Source organism: Saimiri boliviensis, chromosome 3 (genome assembly GCF_048565385.1).
Source record: "Saimiri boliviensis isolate mSaiBol1 chromosome 3, mSaiBol1.pri, whole genome shotgun sequence".
Taxonomy (NCBI): domain Eukaryota; kingdom Metazoa; phylum Chordata; class Mammalia; order Primates; family Cebidae; genus Saimiri; species Saimiri boliviensis.
This window is the reverse complement of record NC_133451.1, coordinates 118,903,988-118,923,623: the sequence shown is the minus strand read 5'-3', so window position 1 is coordinate 118,923,623 and position 19,636 is coordinate 118,903,988. Positions and strand designations below refer to the sequence as shown.

The following is a 19,636-nucleotide window of genomic DNA, read 5'->3' as shown; positions in this document are numbered from 1 at the left end:
GGCAAGAGAATCTCTTAACCCAGGAGGCAGAGGTTGCAGTGAACCGAGGTAGCACCATTGCACTCCAGTCTGGGCAACAAGGGTGAAACTTGTCTCAAAAACAAAAACAAAAATAAAAGTTCAACAAAGCACAGAATTTAGAGTCACCAAGACAATACAGAACTATGTCATTAAAAAAGACAAATTTCCTTGTTTTGTTTTCCAGCTATTTGGGGATAAAGATTTCATAATTTTTAGTTCATGAAGTATTAAATTCAGTTTTAAAATCTTTGAATAATTAAACAGTGACAAAATTGTATATACATTGTACTTATTAATTAAAGAAAAACTAGTTAAAATGTGAAAATGAAATCAATAATTTGTGTTGTATACTTGTTTCTTTTGTTCAATTAGTTATGTTTTAGGCCATGTTTTGATTTATTTATTTACCTTTAGCATTCAAAATTGGTCACTAAAGGAATTTTAAAGTTAACTCAGTAAGACAGATTTAATGTTAAGGATGCAAATATTTCTTGAAGTATTATCCATTGGGAATCTGCCTGGCTTTATATCTGCAAGCACAGGCCTATAATCATGTGAATATTTAATCCTAATTATATGTGATACTTAAAAAAACCTATACCCACTTCACAATTCTATGGACACTGTACAAATCTCACAGGACCATGTGATGAAATAACATATATAACACCCTTCAAAAGGATTCTGAAAAATTAGCATTTAAAATAAAAGTCACCCCAAGCCAGTAGAGGAATAGCTAAAGGAGCAGTTAATATTTCACATGGTTACACAGCATAATTTCTATATTCTATATAAAAAAGTATTTGTTGAATTTTATACATTTATTTTTTACATTATCATCTGCTAATGTAAGAAAACACACTTAATTTTAATAACTAAAACAAACTCCACATGTTAGCAAAAAGTTTTGAGATGTGAAACCAAAGCTAAAAGCACAAACATAATTTTTTTCTCGCATGGAGAAAATGTATAAGAAAATTTTTTTTCTGATATATTCATATAGTCTAAAGGTTTTATGTCTATCTTTAGGACTTTGGGGTTTTTAAGGTTCCAATGGGGTATTAGCTGACAGCTCTCAGGTGGATTCTGGTTTATGGACTGTAATATTTATAATCAACCTCTTTGCCTCCTTCCAGAAGATGAGAATGGCTGCAGAAGCAAGAATTAAGCCAACAGCCTGCCTGATAAACCCCTCGATCTTTCCCTTCCTGTCTCATTAGGACCTTATCATCATCTTAATAATCAGATTTCTCCCCATCATCTCCAAGCTCTCTCTTTCTACTGGGTTTATCTGTATACTTCAAATCCATGTTTGAAGTATACATCTGTATACTTGTTTCTCCTGTTCAATTAGTTGTGTTTTAGGTCATGTTTTGATTTATTTATTTACCTTTAGCATCCAAAATTGATCACTAAAGCAATTTTAAAGTTAACTCAGTAAGCCATCTGTGTGTTTACATGCAGTATACTGTTTACAGCTGTATACTTCAAACATGTATACAGAGGAAGTATTTAATAGAGCACTTGCTTCAGGTTACTCTTCTGTTTTTTCAAGTTATTTTAAAAATATTTCTTAAATACCTCTTTTCATATTTGTGATTTTTGCCCGCGTTTTGATTCCAATGTCAACTGTTTTGTTTGGTGTTTTGGTCTAATCCTAGCCTAACTGAACTGTAAGAATAACTTGCTCTTTTAAATAATGACGATAAAAGCAAGTCTTACTGTTTACAAAATATTAAAGCAATGATGGCTTTCCTCAGCTTGCTGCTTTGCTTGTATTGTCCGTAAACAAAGTCTATCAAAACATCCTATGTGCTGTTCTCTACTGAGGGCAAGGAGGACACACGAGGGAAATGGCTGAAGAACACATTTATCTAAGGACAAATCAGAAAGAGTGGAATGGCGCATTAACTGGGGCATTGCTATGAAAAGAAATTATAAAGACATAAAGCTCAGTTTAATGTTTTCCAGTAGTTTTTGCATTGGAAAGTGTAGGTGTTTTCCAACATGCTTATTTAAGCAAGATATTCATTTTCATATTGCTGATACCACGGAGATTTCAGTTCTACTAAAACCACTGCTCCTCCTGAAGCGTGAACAGCCCTTCACACAGACTCGGAATCCTGGAGAGGTGGACTCACAGAGACCATGTGCCGTTGGTATGAGGCCTATAATTATTTCTTTGCATTGACGTGACAGTCGTCTTTTTAACGTCTGCTGAGGTTGCCTACTTAGCTTTCTCCTGTGACAGGATTTCTGCCGTTTTCATTGACCGACACTCATGGAGTCATCCAGATAGAGCTAGAATCTGCTTTGGAGGTCAGAAACAAAATCAGCTGCACTCAAGAATTAAGAAGTACCTATTTTGTGGGTTTCCCTTTCCTAGTCAAGAGATTACTAATGTGCCTGAAAAGAAAAAAAAACAGAAAACAAAACCCCAAAACAAAAAACTTTTGTCATTAGAGAGTTTTGCCAGTAATGCTGTGATAATTTAACTGATGTTTACTTGGATTTCTAAAACTGATTTCTAAATGTATACGCTTTGATGTTTTTATTAATTGTCCCAGGAGAATTGAAGTCCCAAATAAATAAAAACAAAACAAAACAAAAGATTTGAAAAAACTCCAGCCTGTAGTTTCTTCTCAAATGTTCTTACAAAATTTGAGTTGGACATGTTCTGAAAGATGGATAGGACTTTAGGACCTTGTTTATGCAAAATATATAAAGTAACCAGCACACCCTTGTGCACGGTACGCATGACTTTAACTGCAGAATTCTACAGTTAACATGGAGGGCACTTTGTTTGCATTATAGGTAGGATGGTAAGCAGTCTGCTTTTAGAATTCTGGACTCAGATGAGTGAATAGAAAGAGAACAGCGATTTCTTATAAATTGGCTTTTGTATTTGCACCCTGTTGTAAAGCTATTACCAAGGGCTGTTCAACTTAAAAATATTTCAAAGCTCACTGAAAGGGCAAGCATTTCAAACTATAGGACACCCAGGAAAAGCTACTCACTGTGCTCCAGCATTTAGTTATCTTGTTAACAAGTCAAAGGTTTGCTGTAGAGCTATTTAGGTTAGATTCAGTTGAAAAAAAAAAAAAAAGAAACAGATTATTGTCAAAACAAAACGAAACAAAAAAACCAAGAATATTAGGAGGCACTTATAGAAAACAATGATGACACAAAAAGCTATCTAGGGTATTAGAACTTTCTATTTTGCGACACCTTCTCATTCCTCCTGCAATGCAACTGTCTAGGGCCTTGGTTCTGTCAGTCACTGCTGGAAAACATTTCTGCACTGCAGGCTTGTTCAAGCAAAGACTTCCATTAGCACTGACCAAAAAGGGTCAAAGGAGGAAAGAAGACAGCAACAGCTGAAAGTAGCTAGGCACACAGTTTTCAATGACTTGTGACTTTATCATCCAAAAACATTGTTTTACCTCTTTTACTGCAATGATAACAGAATACCTCACTTCCTAAATGGCCATAGGCCTTTTTGTCACAGGCCATAAACTAGTTAGTCCTGCTCCTAGGCCTGAGAATTGAGGCAGGCACTGGCTCAGGTAATCATCATGAGCCTTCTGAACTCTAAACACACTGTCCAACTTAATAGAATCTACCATTGTTATTTTGTAAAGAAACAAATCTGCAGTCAGGAAATGTAGTTTGTTCTACTAGATGGCCCTTCTTCCAGCTGAAATAATTATTTTGACTCAGCTTTAGAGCTAGTTTCTACACAGTCATCCTGATAACGATTCTATAATTTGGTTAGTTTTGATATTTTATTGGTACATAATAACTGTTCTCATTTATTAAGTTTATCACTGTTTTACAGAGGCATGATTATATTTCAATTAGATTTGTATAAAATGCTGAATTGCAAATTATTTTCAAATAGAATGAAATGGTCTATCATCTTAGTTTCACCCACTCAGACAATTTGATTCATTTGACTTAATACACATGTAAAAGAAATTGCTCTAGTAAATTTGCATATAAAATAGCTCCAGTCTTAAGGCTCTAATATAAACAATTAGTTCCTTGTTTTTATCTTGCAGAAACACTGGTTTTCCACATAACAAAAATCAACCTGGTAAAGTTTATATTTTACCATTGTGTTAGAGAGGAAATGGTGTGTAATGAAAATAGTCCTCCTTTTCTGCCTAGCCATTCAATAATGAAAGGTTCCTAACCCATTTCAAATATATTTTAGAGATATCTACTTGCATTCATTAAGATCAGAAATGCATCAAAAAGTTGCTATAATTCTGAGTTTAACTCATTATTGAGATGGAGCAAAAATTCTGCTGGAAATATTATGTTTAATCTTGGACAGATAGGCTTATCTTAATAAGCAGGTCTATAAAAGCTTAATTTTAAAACCACAAAGTTCATGCAATCCTTATTGAAACAAACATATTAAAATTTGCTCTTGATGGTATAAAAAATCACAAATCCTCAGTAGAGTTTATTTTTTTAAAAGTGTATTGGTGGGCCGGTCTCAGTGGCTCACACCTGTAATCCCAGAACTTTGGGAGGCCGAGGAGGGTGGATCACAAGGTCAGGAGTTCAAGACCAGCCTGGTCAAGATGGTGAAACTCTGTCTCTACTAAAAATACAAAAACTAGCTTAGTGTGGTGGTCATTGCCTGTAATGCCAGCTACTCAGGAGGCTGAGGCAGAGAATTGCTTGAACCCAAGAGGTAGAGGTTGCAGTGAGCCAAGGTCGAGCTGCTGCACTCCAGCCTGGATGCCACAGAGAGACTCTGTCTCAAAAAAAAAAAAGAAAAAAAAAGTATGGATATAGTATTTTTGCGACTGAGATGTGTCCAGAATATCTGAGTCATGAAACAGAATATCATGTTCATTCTTCCAGTGCGTCAATAATCGCAGACCTTGAAGAGATGACCATAGAATGCACGGTGGAATTTTGCAAAATCAGTTTCATTGTTAATTTTTCTGACCTTGACATGGTGCAGCATATTGTACGGGATGAGTTTTTTAAATTAATCTCTTTATATGATGATGGACAGCTCTGATCATGCTTTAGAAATTGTTAGAAAATGTTTACAAAGTTTAATATGCCTCTTCAGATTATTTTCTCATCCTTCACAAATCTTAGCACAAAAAACGGCACATAGTTGGTAGCCAATGAATGTTTACTGACATATTTATAGAAGCCCAATTGAACACTGGGATCATAGATATGATACCAGAATAATTTGGAAGATTTAAACATTTTCTGTATGCCAGACGTGACCAATCCAGCAAAACTGTGTTGGGATTCTGCTGTTTGATTTAACGTGTTTCTATCAACATATATTTGAATTTTACATTGCTAGTGTGTATGTGTGTTTATCTAGGACAAGGAGAGAATGTGAAATAAAGATTTCTATAATATCCATAAGATGTTATTTATTTCTCTTATTCATTGAGCAAGGTAATGAGCACCGTCATAGTGCAACGACTCTTCTAGTACAAATATCACCTCTAAGATCTTCTATTAGATGCTTTATGAACTGTTCAGAAACAGTACTAACTTTTTTTGAGAAGTTATTTCTTTTGCAAATACTGCTTTAAAAAAATAAAACTCAAAAGAATGTGCTAACCAGATTTTCAGTATGAGACATTTAACAAATAAACGGATATTTTCTATGGAATATGTGGGTATCCAAATAACAATTAAATATTTAATTAGTTAATTTTAAAGTACCAAGAAATCACCATCTTAAAATAAAATTACATTTTTGCAGATGCTAAGTCTTAAAAATTATTAAGCAATGATTAACGTTAAGATAATTTCCCAAATTACAAGTTTAAAGAAAAGTGTTTTATTTGTTGAGGGCTATTTTTTGTTTTAATTTACTTATTTACTTATTTATTTTAGGGCTACGTTCTGTCCTCAGGATAGACTTGCTCTTGATTGCATCATGGTTTTTATTGTCTGAAAAACAGGAATTAGGACGTGTCTTCCCCATTAGATAGTCTGCTGAGGCACAGGATTTCCAGAGCTCTGTGTTTTATAAGCCAGTTACTACTGATCTCCTAAAGTGCACATGTGCTGTGGGAGAAAAGTTTCATGGCTGCCAAATACTCCATCTTCTGTTTTCACTAGGTCTAGAGAAACTGAAGATGTGCTGATGTTTAAATACTTATTAAATTTTTTTAGGCCGGGTGCAGCGGCTCACACCTGTAATTCCAGCACTTCGGGAGGCCAAGGAGAGTGGATTGCCTGAGGTAAGCAGTTTGAGACTAGCCTGGCCAACGTGGCGAAACCCAGTCTCTACTAAAAATACGAAAAAAAAAAAAAAATAGCCGGGCGTGCTGGTGTGTGCCTGTAATTCCAGCTACTCAGGAGGTTGAGGCAGGGGAAGTGCTTGAACCAGGGAGGCGGAGGTTGCAGTGAGCCGAGATAACCCCACTACACTCCAGCCTGGGTGACGGAGTGAGACTCCATCTCAAAAAAAAAAAAAAAAAAAAAAAAAAAAATCAACTCCCAAATTTACTTTCATGGAACTTAAATAGCTAAAATTTTTCTCTGCAAGGAACAGCCTGCAGCCAGGTAGCACTGCTGGTAACTTTGCAGTTTTTCATAATTAAGCCCAGAGTCTCCCCTGGCTTCAGCAGTTACAGAATGACAAGAGGATCTATTATAATCCAGAGTAAATCGCTTTTAAGTTCTTCTGGAATACCTTGTTGAACATGGGTAGGTAGGCACAGATACACTTACTGAGCATATCTCCTCCTCTTAGGTGGCAGGATTGATGCTTTTGATGAAATGGAGTCAGCACAGTGTGTTATCAGCACTTGACTTCTGATGATGGTGCCTCATAGCAGATTTGTGACATCAGATAAAAATCAATTAAGCTTTTCCTGTAGCAGATGTTTCTCTTTGCTAACTAAACTAAAATTAAACTAAAAACCCATTATGGTCCTCATTGGTGAATTTCTTGACGGATTATTGTATGTCATTTAAGACACAACGTTAAGGGAAGCTTAAATATTTCTCAAGGATAACAGCTGATGATAAACTTCACCTACTTTAACCCATCTGATTCCCTTTCCTCCAAAGTCACACATATTGAAAGAAGACTTAGGCTGAGCATGGTGGCTCATTCCTATAATCCCAATTTTGGGAGGTGGATCGCTTGAGCCCAAGAAATTGAGAACAGCTTGTGCAATATGGTGAAAGTCTGTATCTAAAAAAAAAAATACAGAAATTAGCCAGGTGTGGATAGTGCACACCAATAGCCCAGCTACTTGGGAGGCTGAGGTAGGAGAATCACTTGAGCCCAGGAGGTGGGTGGAGGTTGCGGTGAGCTGCGATCACACCATGCACTCCAACCTAGGTGACAGAATGAGACACTGTATCAAGCAAACAGACAGAATTATTTCATAGCAGAAAGTAGAATAAAATAATTTTGCACAATTTTTAAAAGCAAATTTATTATAACTTCTCTTATTACCAAACTGAACAGAAAGAGAAGTCTCTGAATCTTGTGAAGGAAGACTAATAGATGCTGAATCTGACAATGATAAAATTCACTTGATTTGACTCACATTTCTACAAAAGTATATTGCCTTTTAATATTCCTCTAGCAGAACATCATGAGAATTAGTAAATCTAGAATAAATTGTTAGAAGATAGTGCAAGGAATACATGTTAGCAATTTGTGTTTATTTCTAAGCAAAAAGGACATTTTAGTAAATAAACAAATATAGTTCATCCGGGATCTCTGGGGTCAGGAAATGAGGACTCTTCTGTCTTAACCCACAGTAATGCTGAAAGAGAACATTTTCTGAAGTTGAGAAATAATTGTAATGGAAAGACTCTCAAAGTCTTTCTTTGATGCCGCAGGAAATTAGTAAGGTGAAGTCTGTCCTTTAATTATTTTTGAAAGTGATTATGGCGATGTCATCTAAAAAGCCCCATGGCCTATGTCTTTAGCACCCATCAGTGAAGGGAAACTTCCAGAAGATTCCGTGGTACTCTCTTCCCATTTGCCAATTGTTCTTAACAGGTTACATTGCAGGCTCTTGGTTACTATTTGATGTGGTGTCAGCAGCACTAGCACATTCAGGCACTGATATCCTCACGTACAAGTAACACTGGGCTCCGATCTCAGTGCTGGTGCCTATAGCTCATTAGAAATTTGAGTATCAATTGAATACTAAGGAAAAAAGGTACAATTTCTTACAATGCTAATGTAAAATCCCATGCTTGGCTGGGCACGGTGGCTCATGCCTGTAAACCCAGCAGTTTGGGAGGCTGAGGCGGATGGATCACTAGAGGTCAGGAGTTCAAGACCAGCCTGGCCAACATAGTGAAACCCCATCTTTACAAAAAAACAAAAATTAGCCAGGCATGATGGTGGCTGCCTATAATCCCAGCTACTCAAGAGGCAGAGGCAGGAGAATTGCTTGAACCTGGGAGGCGGAGGTTGCAGTGAGCCAAGATCACGCCATTGCACTCTAGCCTGGGCAACACAGCGAGACTCCTTCTCAAAAAATAAATGAAATAAAATAAAATAAAATCCCATGTTCCACCCAGGCAAGTTGCACTTGATGAATCAATCAGTCTCTCCTTGCCTGCAGAAAGAGCACTACTAAATGTAAAATTTTTACGTTTAGCCCTACTTCCTTCATACATTGGCCTGTCACCTTCCGATTGCCTCCAGTCAGCATCCATGCTGTAAACATACAGACTCTGGACCAAGTACCCAAAATAGTAAGAAGTTTTCCAGGATTTCCAAGGATGGAATAATAATACTCAAGTAAAAAGCAAGCCTCTGTTTAAAGGCATGAGTGTAATTCTTTGTTATTCTTCTGTGAGAACACACAAAAGGGCAATTGCTCAGTGAAAGAGCAGTGGAGGCAGAAAGAAGAAACTCAAAGTGATTATTGCAGGAATACTTCTATGAGATCAATACATTATTATGACTTGGCCTGGGAACTTTTGAAAAGAAATAATTTGACCATTTCTCTGAAAGCTGAAAGGCTAAATACGTCTAAACCACATTTAACCAATCAGAATATGGGTTGGAAATGTGTTCTTGATGTGAGTGTGTGGAACCCCAAGCAATTGGCCAAACGTGCTGTGGTGTCCTTGTAATGACTTTCCCCCAGGAATTTATACCTAGTCAATTGCAGCCAGCATTTATTGTCTGCTCTAGAATGGATTATCCCAGGGTAGCCTTCATAGACGAATTTTCTTGGTTTTTACTCCAGCAACACTGTGTGTTTGGGTATTATTTTTGTTTCGCCTTTCTTGTAAAAAAGAAAATGAACCCATAATAAACTTTCTTAAGTGTAAGCATGATAATTTCTATTCAGCTGAGCTAATAAAATGAATATTAATAGGAAGTTTTTGATGGATTCCTTCTAAATGATGATGATTATTGGATGTCTTTAAATATATTTTAAATTGGGGATAACGTGCTATCAAAAGACTCTCTTGCTACTTTCATTGTTTATAAATAGATAAACTCAACAGCAAAAAAGGAAATATTTTTTCTTTGTAATTTTTAATAAAATAAAACCAGATCATTTTGACATTTTTACTATTTTTTGACATAGCTGCCTAAAAACAAAACCAAACTAAACCTTTCTCTTGTATTTATATTTTGAGAATGCTTCTTTATAGAGTTTCACACTGGTTATTAAAGAATTTTCCAAAATTTATTGTCAATATATATTATTTTTCTGCAGAGCAAAATTTACTAATGACTATTTAACCAAAATGCTTTTTAAATAATATTTATCTTCAGAGTAAATAATATTTATCCCCAGACTAATCCCCAAAATTCTAATTTTTTACCAAAGAACCATGTAGACAGAGCTGTGATCACAGCAATTTTCGTTTACCCACATTTTAATTGATAACTTTGCTGCTCTCTGAAATATTCATTGAGTGTGATTTGTTGCTTGGCTGTATGTACACAGTTGTGTTGTCCAGATCTGAAAATGTTTGAAAGTAGCGTTGCTTTTACCAAATGACACACACTACAAATTCCTGGGGGACGCATGAGGAATGAATGCCGTTGGTGTAGGTCATCAGCTGGCCTGTCAACTTCACCCAGAGAACAGGTCCCAAGCTACCCAGGACTCCACAGTTCCACTGCTCCCCCTGAGTTCTTGTCATCACTGTCTTTCCTCTATGACGCAGTGCTCCAGCCTCCAGTCTCCCTGATGTGACTGCTCCTGTCCAAATTCTGTCAAAAATACAAATAAGTTCTTATCACAGCCTGGAAACTCCTCCATGGATTTACATCTAAAATGCATCATACAGCCTACAGCCCACTGCATAGTTGGGTTTTCTTGCCTTTTTAAATTCATCTCCTCTTGCCCTCTCCCGTTCTCTGTGCTGGAGCTCAGTTGACCTCCTTTTCTTAAATATACTGAGTTTCCTCCCCACCTCTTCTGGACCATTCCGCTAGCTATTTTCTCTGCCTGGAAATCTCTTTCTCTAGAATTTGCCTTGGCTCACACTTATTTAGGACAATTCTATGTCAGCGCGATGTGATCTTTGAGGGCCTTTCTCATCACTCAACCTAAAATAACACCCCTCTCAATGACTCTCCACCAGAAACTCTCATAAGACTCAGTTTTATTTTCCTTAAACTGTTTATCATGTGGTTTCTAGGTTTTCATTTTGCTGTTTATTTGTTTATTATATATTTCCTCCTGTGAAGTAAATTCAGAAGCCTTTCTCAATCCAGTATTCCAAGTGTTTAGGCCATTGTCCATTAAAAAACAGAAGAATTTTTTAATTTTTTGTATTGATACATAATAGATGTACATATTTTCAAGACACATGATAATTTAATACATTGATATAATTTGTAAAGATCAGGTCAGTATAATTGAAATATCCATCACCTTAAATATTTGTCTTTATTTTAGAAATATTCAAATTATTTTCTTCCATTTTAAAATATACATTAGATTATTGTAAACTATAGTCATGCTACTCCTCTATCAAATACTGGGTCTTATTTCTTCTATCAGAATGTATATTCACACCCATTTATCAACCTGTCTTTATACTTCCCTTCCCCTTACCCCTCCTGGCCCCTGGTAACTACCCTTTATCTTCATGAGATTCACCTTTTGAATGCCCACAGACACATGAGAACATATTTGTCTTTCTGTGCCTGGCTTATTTCATTTGACATAATGATGTCCAGTTTCATCCATGTTGCTGCAAATGATGGAATTCTCTTTTATGACTGAATAGTATTTAATTATGTATAGGTACTATATTTTTGTTATCGATTCATCTATTGATAGACACATAGGTTGATTTTCTATGGTGAATAGTGTTGTAATCAAGATGGGCATACAGATCTCATCAGTATGCTTATTTGTTTTCTTTTGGATAAATACCTAGCAGCACAATTGCTGGATCATCTGGTAGCTCTATTTTTAGGTTTTTAATGAAGAACCTCCATACTATTGTCTGTAGTGGCTGTACTAGCTGATATTCCCACCAGCAATATACGAGGATTCCCCTTTCTCTATATCTTTACCAATATCTGTTATTGCCTGTCTTTTTGACAAAAGTCATTTTGACTGGGGTCAGAGTATGTCTCATTGTAGTTTTACATCACATTTCTCTGATGATTAGTGATGCTGAACATTTTTTTTGTATACCTGTTGGCCATCTGTCTGTTTTCTTTTGAAAACTATGTGATCAGATGTTTTGCCCATATTTAAGTTGGATTATTTGTGTTTTTTGCTGTTGAGTTGTTTTATTTCCTTACATATTCTAGTTATTAATGTTGTCACATGGATATTTTGCAAATTTTTAAAATCATTTTTTAGATTGTCTCTTCACTTTGTTGATTGTGTCCTTTGCTGTGCAGAAACTTTTGAGCTTGATATAATTCTGTTTCTCTATTTGTGCTTGGGTTGCCTGTGATTTTGAGGTCTTACACAAAAAATATTTGCCCTGATCAATGTCCTGGAGCATTTCCCCAATATTTTCTTCTAGTAGTTTTATAGTTTAAAGCCTTAGATTTAAGTATTTAATCCTTTTTGATTTGGCTGTTATATATTGTGAGAGTCAGGGATCTAGTTTCATGAATCCGTATATGGTTACTCAGTTTTCCTACTACATTTTTAAAAAGATGATGTTTTCCCCATTGCATGTATTTGGTGCCTTTGTAAAAAATGAATTGGTTGTAAATGTGTGAGTTGATATCTGGGCTCTCTATTCTGTTTCATTGGTGCATGAATGAGTTTTTAGGCCAGTACCATGTTGATTTAGTTACTATAGCTTTGCAGTATATTTTGGAGTCAGATGTGTAATGTTATACTTAGAAAAGTATAACATTATACTTTTCTAATAGTATAGAATGAGGGAATGTGATACCCTCAGTTTTGTTCCTTTTCTCAGTATTGCTATGTCTACTTGGTGTGTTTTCAGTTCCATATACATTTTTGGATTTTTTTTTCCTATTTCTGTGAAGACTGTTATTGATATTTTGATAGAGATGGCACTGAATCTGTAAATTGCTTTGAGTATGTTCATTTTAACAATACTACTTCTTTCAATTCAAGAGCACTGTATATCCTTCCATATTTTCGTGTTTTCTTCCGTTTTTTTAAAATCAGTATTTTATAGTTTTCCTTGTGTAGATCTTTCACTTTTTTAGTTAAATTAATTCCTAGGTGTTTTATATTCTTCGCAGCTGTTGTAAATGAGATTGCATTCTTGTTTTCTTTTTCAGATTGCTTGCTATTGGCATATAAAAATGTTACTGATATTTGTCCAGGTGCAGTGGCTCACTCCTGTAGTCCCAGCACTTTGTGAGGCTGAAGCCAGCAGACCACCTGAGCTCAGGAGATTGAAAACAGCCCAGGCAACATGACAAAACCCTGTCTCTACAAAAAAAATACAAAAATTAGCTGGATGCAGTGGCATGTGCCTGTAGTCCCAGCTACTCAGGAGGTTGAGGCAGGTTAATTGCTGAGCCCAGTGGGCGGAGGTTACAGTGAGCTGAGATCACACCATTGCACTCCAGCCTGGGTGACCATAGTGAAACTCTGCCTTTGAAAAAAAAAGTTACTAATATTTGTATGCTGATTTTTTATTCTGTAACTTTACTGATTACATTTATCAGGTCTAACTGATTTTATCAGTTTTAACTGCTGGAGTTTTTAGGTTTTTCTAAGTATAACATTACGCCATCTGCAAACAAGTCTAATTTGACTTCTTCCTTTCCAATTTGGATGCCCGTCATTTCTTTTTCTTGCTTAATTGCCATAGCTCAGACTTGTATACTTTTATTATGTTGAATAAAAATTATGAAAGTGGACATCCTTGTTTTGTTCCAGATCTTTGGGGAAAGGTCTTCAAATTTTTCCCATTCAGTATGATGTTAGCTGTGCGTTTGTCAGATATGGTCTTTAGCGTTTTGGGATATGTTTCTTCCATACCCAAATTATTGAGGGTTTTTATCATAAAGAAATGTTGAATTTTATTGAATGTTTTTATTGAATGTTATTTCTATCGAAATAATCATACGGTTTTTGCTTCTGATTTGCATATGTTGAACCACCCTTGCATTCCTAGACTGAATGCCACTTAATAATGGTGAATGATCTTTTTAATGTGTTGTTGAGTTCAGTTGACTGGTTGAGGATTTTTACATCTAAGTTCATCAATGATATTGGTTTATGTGGTTTTTTTTGTTTTGTTTTGTTTTTTTAATTGTGTTCTTGTCTGGCTTAAATGCCCTTTTCACTGGGGAGACAGAGATGGGGAATGTAGAAGTAAATAATTTTCAGTGGGAATGAATGAGCCCAAAGATCAATGGCCTAGGGCAAAGTTTCTGTGAGGTCTGGGGATGTAGCCTTACAGGCTATGGGAGAACGAAGGGAGGAAAGCATGTCAATCAGAGCTGATCTTGTTATGCAAATGAAGCCTTGCTCTCAAAAAGGACAGATGCAAGCCTATAGTCTCAGGTACTCAGGAGGCTGAGGTGGGAGGATCACTGGAGGCCCAGAGTTTCAGAAAAGCCTGGGCAACATAGCAAAATGCAATCTTTCAACAACAACAACAAAAAAGAATAGATGGGGGCCTGTGGTAACAGTGTTTGTCATACTCTTAAGAATATTAGACTTTTGGTCTCTCTTGTGAATTATCTTTCCTACATTTGGACAAGGGTGAGCTTAGAAAAAGCCTTTTTGTATCTGCTACTTACTTGCTGTAGATTTTCTCTACATATACAAATATTCCACACAAAAGACAATTTCCCAAATCTGTTCTTGTGGTTTGCAGCTTCTCTGAATGCCTTTCCTGACAGTGACTGTTCCAATGTGATGTAAGGACGCGATTATGTTACCTGAGAGAGTGAGGTTTAAATGTGAAACTTGCTAGTCATGAGACTTCCGTTTTAAAGGGAAATTACTTCATATTTGTAAATATGGACTTCTTTAATAGCTGAAATGAGCTTCTGTAAAAGAAGGATTGTTGCTTGAAAGGGCTGTGAGATTTAAATCAGAAATACATATCAAGTAGGTTGCATGTGATAGTAATGCAGTAGATGGTTGCTTCCTCTCCAGTGTTATTATTTATCTGTATTTGCAGTAACCATAAAGGAGCCATATAACATAGTGGTTAAGAAAGCAGTTTCCAGAGCCTACAGAATAAAAACAAACATAAACAAAAATAACAACAACAATAGAGACAAACTGGGTTTAAATATAGAATTGAACAATAGTTTTGGACCTTAGTCTTCCTTCATCTATGAAAAAAGATAATAATAGTGTTAATGCTCTCCAGCTTCACAACACCAGGAAACTTGTAGTTGGAGAGTTGGTTTATTGACATGTTCCAGTGAGGGGGAACTCACGTATGGGGATCTGTGGGCCACATCAGTAAGAGAATATTACAAAGAACTGGTAGAGATGGGGTTTATGTTAAGTGATGTTGGAAAAGGCTCAAAGAAGGAAAGCTTTGTTCTGGATGGGATGCTTTTCAGAAGCGGTGGTATTTTTGTGATTCAGTATCTTAATAATTCTCATCTAGAAGACAGGAGGAAGAGAAGGCTAAAGCTATAATTGGTAAAGCAGCAGCAGCTTCTCACTTTAGCCAGCATAAAAGGATGTCTGGTGAGTTTTGTGGTTTGGAAAATGTTCTTGCTTTCTGTGTGGGTCCAGACACGCCTCTGGAGTGGAGATGCTTTTGCCTGGATCCATACTTGCCACAGAGTGGTCCTAGCTGATGCTGACGCTGATGCTCTGTGAAATAGTTTATGTGCACAGGAGAACATTAAGGCCCAGCCCATAATGCCAGGCTAGCTCCTACCTGCCAGAGGCTGTTTTTCTCTTTCTCAGCAGTAATAACCAAATAATGAAAATTCACTTTAACAGCCTAATACCTGATACCTAATACCTGATAAAATGTGTTACCTATTTTTATTTTCGTCATGTACCCAGATTTTTGCCAAGGCAGTCTTATTTTAAAATACTTTGTCTTGTTATCTGTAGACTTGATTATTCATTATAGAAATAGGGAGACATTTCTTGCACTCCAGAAGAATGAACAACGACATCTGCCTTAGTTATTTCTCAGCTTTCTGGTTTTTACCCAGTTGAAAAAAAGCTAAGAAGATGACTGAATATATTACTGGATAGATGGAATTGAATAGAGGTTAAGAGCATGGTCTCTGTCTGGAGTTAGTCTGCCTGGGTTTAAATCCTGGCTCAATCTCAAGCTGAGTATATAACCTTGGAATGAATTTTTTGAACCTTCTGTGCCTTACTATCTTCTGATCTAAAATAATTAAAATAATATAGACTTCATAGAATCAGTGTGAGGATTAAGAAAAATAAAGCTTATGAAGTACTTAGAACCAGTACCTGGGACGTGAAAACATTAGCAGTAATGTATAATAAATATGAGCTATCTGATTAGGTTGCTGTTTAACTCTGGCCATTTCATCTAATGATGAGGCATTCTGGATTTGTTGAGTGTTGATTAAAACAACCTATAATTCCCAACCATGAAGGATGAAGAATAATAAAACAACAAATATTCATTGCTTGCAATTCTGTAAGAAACAACTAGATATGTAACAATGCCTCAGTTCCTGCTTTTAAGGAGTTTGCTGTCTCATTAAGAAGAATATGAAAACATAAATACCCAAAGAAGCCTGTAAGAATTAAATACAAATGACTGTCGCTGACAATAAGAATTGTAGTGCTTCTGTAGAAAAAGAACTATCTTTCAGCGAGGGAAGACTGGCAAAATGTAATGGGAGAGATGGCTGATGAGCTGAGCCCTGAAGGATTTATAGAATTTGATCATTCAGATGACAAAAGAGCACTCTAGACAGATAGAACTTCAGGCGCAAATACATGAGAGGTCGGATAATAAAAGTTACAACAACAACAGTACAGAAACAAAGGGTAAGTAGATCATGCACTGAGCATAAAGCCAAGCACGGTGATGAGCACTTGAGTCTATCATCTCGTCTAGTCTTATGGCCGCGTAGGAAAGGTAGAATTACTATCCCCACTCAGTGAGGAAAACAAGATTTAGATAGTTTAATTCACTTGTTTGAAGCTGCTAAACTAGCACGTGCTGGGTCACAGTTTAACCCAGATCCAATGAGCTGTACAACAATCTTTTTATGTATTGTATCACTTCGGGTCCCCATTATCTAGCCCGTCAGTGTGACTGTGGTCAGATTATGCAAGACATTTAATGCAATGTCAAGTAATTTTTGTGTTTTCTTTTATAGAAGGGGGAGACCCATTGCCATTTGGTGCAGTGAAGTGACATGACTATTTTATAAGGATATTTTAATCAATAATTCTATCTTTTATTTTTACACAAGTACTCTTAAAACACTGGACCACCCCATTTCCAGTGATTTTATACAATCACACTGATCTGTTATTTCTCATAAAGAAATAAACCTGAGAGAGTAAGATTGTATTAGACAAATTTTCCTTTCATTCTCATTTGTAGAAGTCTGGTATCAAGCTACAATCCAGATCACATATGAATATTTTGCTCATGAGAATACGAAGCATGTTTTTCTCAGGTTTTAAGCCTCACAGATAGGGACACAGCCCACACATATAGGCCACAGAGAAAGAAAAAAAAATAAATCATTAGAATTAGATTTAGCAATGGCAATCAAAGAGCAATCCATCAAGAATTATGCTGTTTGGTTGATTGTTTACAAAGCAACAAAAGGGGCCAAAATTGCTTAATATTTAAAAAAGGCAAAATGAAGTTTATTTTAAGCAATAAACCCATCTGTGTTAAGCATCCAGCTGCTCCCTTTCCATTTGCTAATTACCCAAATGTCCATAATTTATTCATCTCTGGATACACTTATACATCTGTAGGATCATTACTTTGGTGTGTGTAATTGTCTTTGAAATTAAATAAACCAGTGAACAAGAGAAAAGATAAAACTCAAAGAACTATAGATTTAGCAAAAGTTGTTGGGTACAAAATAAATTCCAAAACTAAAGAATTTATCTCAGATAGCCAATAGTAATCATTGCATCACTTGCCCATAATTCCTAAATTTAAATCCTCTAAGTGTACATTTGTCATTCTGCGGATTATGTTAAATTCACTTTCATAGGTTTCTTAATAGTTCAGTCATCTTTTAAAATTTCACAGAAGCAAAGATCTTGAAAAATTAGACTATTTTCAAACCAGAGTCCTAGCTATTCAGGACCGATCTTGATAGTTCAAACTTGAGTTCCTTCAGAGGAGTACAAATCTGCTCTACAGATTACATGCATGGTTTGGAATTTGCCTTTTAAAATATTAGTGTTTTTTAAAATTTTAACTTTTTTACTTTCTTCTTTCTGGAACATTCATGCCTATGAAACTCTTACTATTCTCTTTGTCTCCCAATGATGAAATGAGCCACTGGGAGTGGCCTGGGCCTCCATGACTCTGGAAGCCATCATGACGGTCTTGTCCTGATGAAGGGCACAGACCCTAAGTAGGGAAGACCTGAGTTTGAACCACTGGTCTGTCATTTACTAACTATGGGACTTTGGGCAAATTATTCACTTTTGAATAATTTTGAGTTTTAATTCCCTGCTTTGTAAACAATTTCACCTCATAAAAATGTTTTGTGAAACAATGAACACATATTTTCAATATGTATTTCCATAATGCTGTGAAAAATGCCTGCAATAATAATAATAAATGTAAATGCTTATGTTTAAAGTGAGCTCAAGCATCAGCAAATTACTGGACTAGAAGACTAGAAGACTCCAATGCTGGGGTGATACACTGCTCTGATTTCCTGGATTGCTTCTTTGTACCTCTCATTTTGCAGGTAACTTATACAACCCATTTTGCTATTTACCTTTACAGGTGTTTATCTTATCTTCACATAGGTAATAATTTCCTTGAAGGCAGACACTGTGTCATATTGTTATTGCTTTTTTCCCCAGGGCACTATGAAGCACAATTTCCTACACTTTTCTAAATGTTATTCTGTTGATGATACTGATAAGTCCCTTAGACACACTTCTTTCCCATTCTGTCAGTAGTAATTAATTAAGATTACCTGGATGTCTCCATTATTCCTCGAGAGTAAGGTTAAGTGCCTTGAAGAGTGTGGGAGGCCATTCGGTGTTCTAAAGATTCCTTTTATTCTCAAAGAGGATTTTAGGCACCAGAAATATCTGGCTTATTAAATGAGTGTTTACTTGTTTTTGGCCTGAATTTGCCTAAAAATTCATAGAGTGACGGCTTGATTCCAATTATACTTTGATGGCTTCCTGCATCTCTAACACTGGGGGAAATCAAGTACTGTTTTTCAGATAATTTGAAAATACTTGTAAAGGGTAGTTTCAGTACAAATATGAAAAAAGGAACAGGACTCACTGCAGGCACAGGTGGATCCAAAGGAATGTGCAGGCATTGGCGGGACACACTAAGCTCTGGAACACACTGTATTTGTCTGTTCTCATGCTGCTAAAAAAGACATACCCAACACTAGGTAATTTATACAGGAAAGAGGTTTAATGCATGTACAGTTCCACATGGCTGAGGAGGCCTCACAATCATGAGGGAAGGCAAAGGAGAAGTGAAGGTATGTCTTACATGGCAGCAAGCGAGAGAGCTTGTGCAGGGGAACCGCCCTTTATAAAGCCATCAGGTCGTGTAAGACTCATTCACTATCATGAGAACAGCATGGGAAATACCTGCCCCCATGGTTCAATTACCTCCCACCAGGTGGCCCTTCTGACATGTGAGCATTATGGGTGCTACCATTCAAGATGAGACGTGTGTTGGAACACAGCCAAACTATATCATTCTGCCCCTGAACCCTCCCAAATCTCATGTCCTCTTATTTCAAAACCAATCATGCCTTCTTAACAGTCCACCCAAAGTCTCAACTCATTTCAGTATTAACTCAAAAGTCCACAGTCCAAGGTCTCATCTATAACAAGGTTAGCCCCTTCTACCCATGAGGCTGTAAAATCAAGAGCAAGACAGTTACTTCCTAGATACAATAAGGGTACAGCCAATGGGTAAATACAGCCATTCCAAATGGGATAAATTGGCCAAAACACAGAGGATACAGGCCCCATGCAAGTCTGAAATCCGGCAGGGCGGT

At 36.4% G+C, this 19,636-nt stretch overlaps 1 long non-coding RNA gene across 1 annotated transcript in view; it reads left to right on the top strand.

The window, feature by feature from the left end:
- The window catches only part of LOC141583925 (uncharacterized), a 60,251-nt gene extending 41,911 nt beyond the window's left edge, over positions 1 to 18,340 (top strand). Inside the window, exons 3-4 of the long non-coding RNA XR_012516760.1 lie at positions 6,193 to 6,260; positions 18,236 to 18,340. This is a non-coding gene — a long non-coding RNA (uncharacterized LOC141583925). The remainder of the gene's footprint in view (positions 1 to 6,192; positions 6,261 to 18,235) is intronic.
- The last annotated feature ends 1,296 nt before the right edge of the window (positions 18,341 to 19,636 follow it).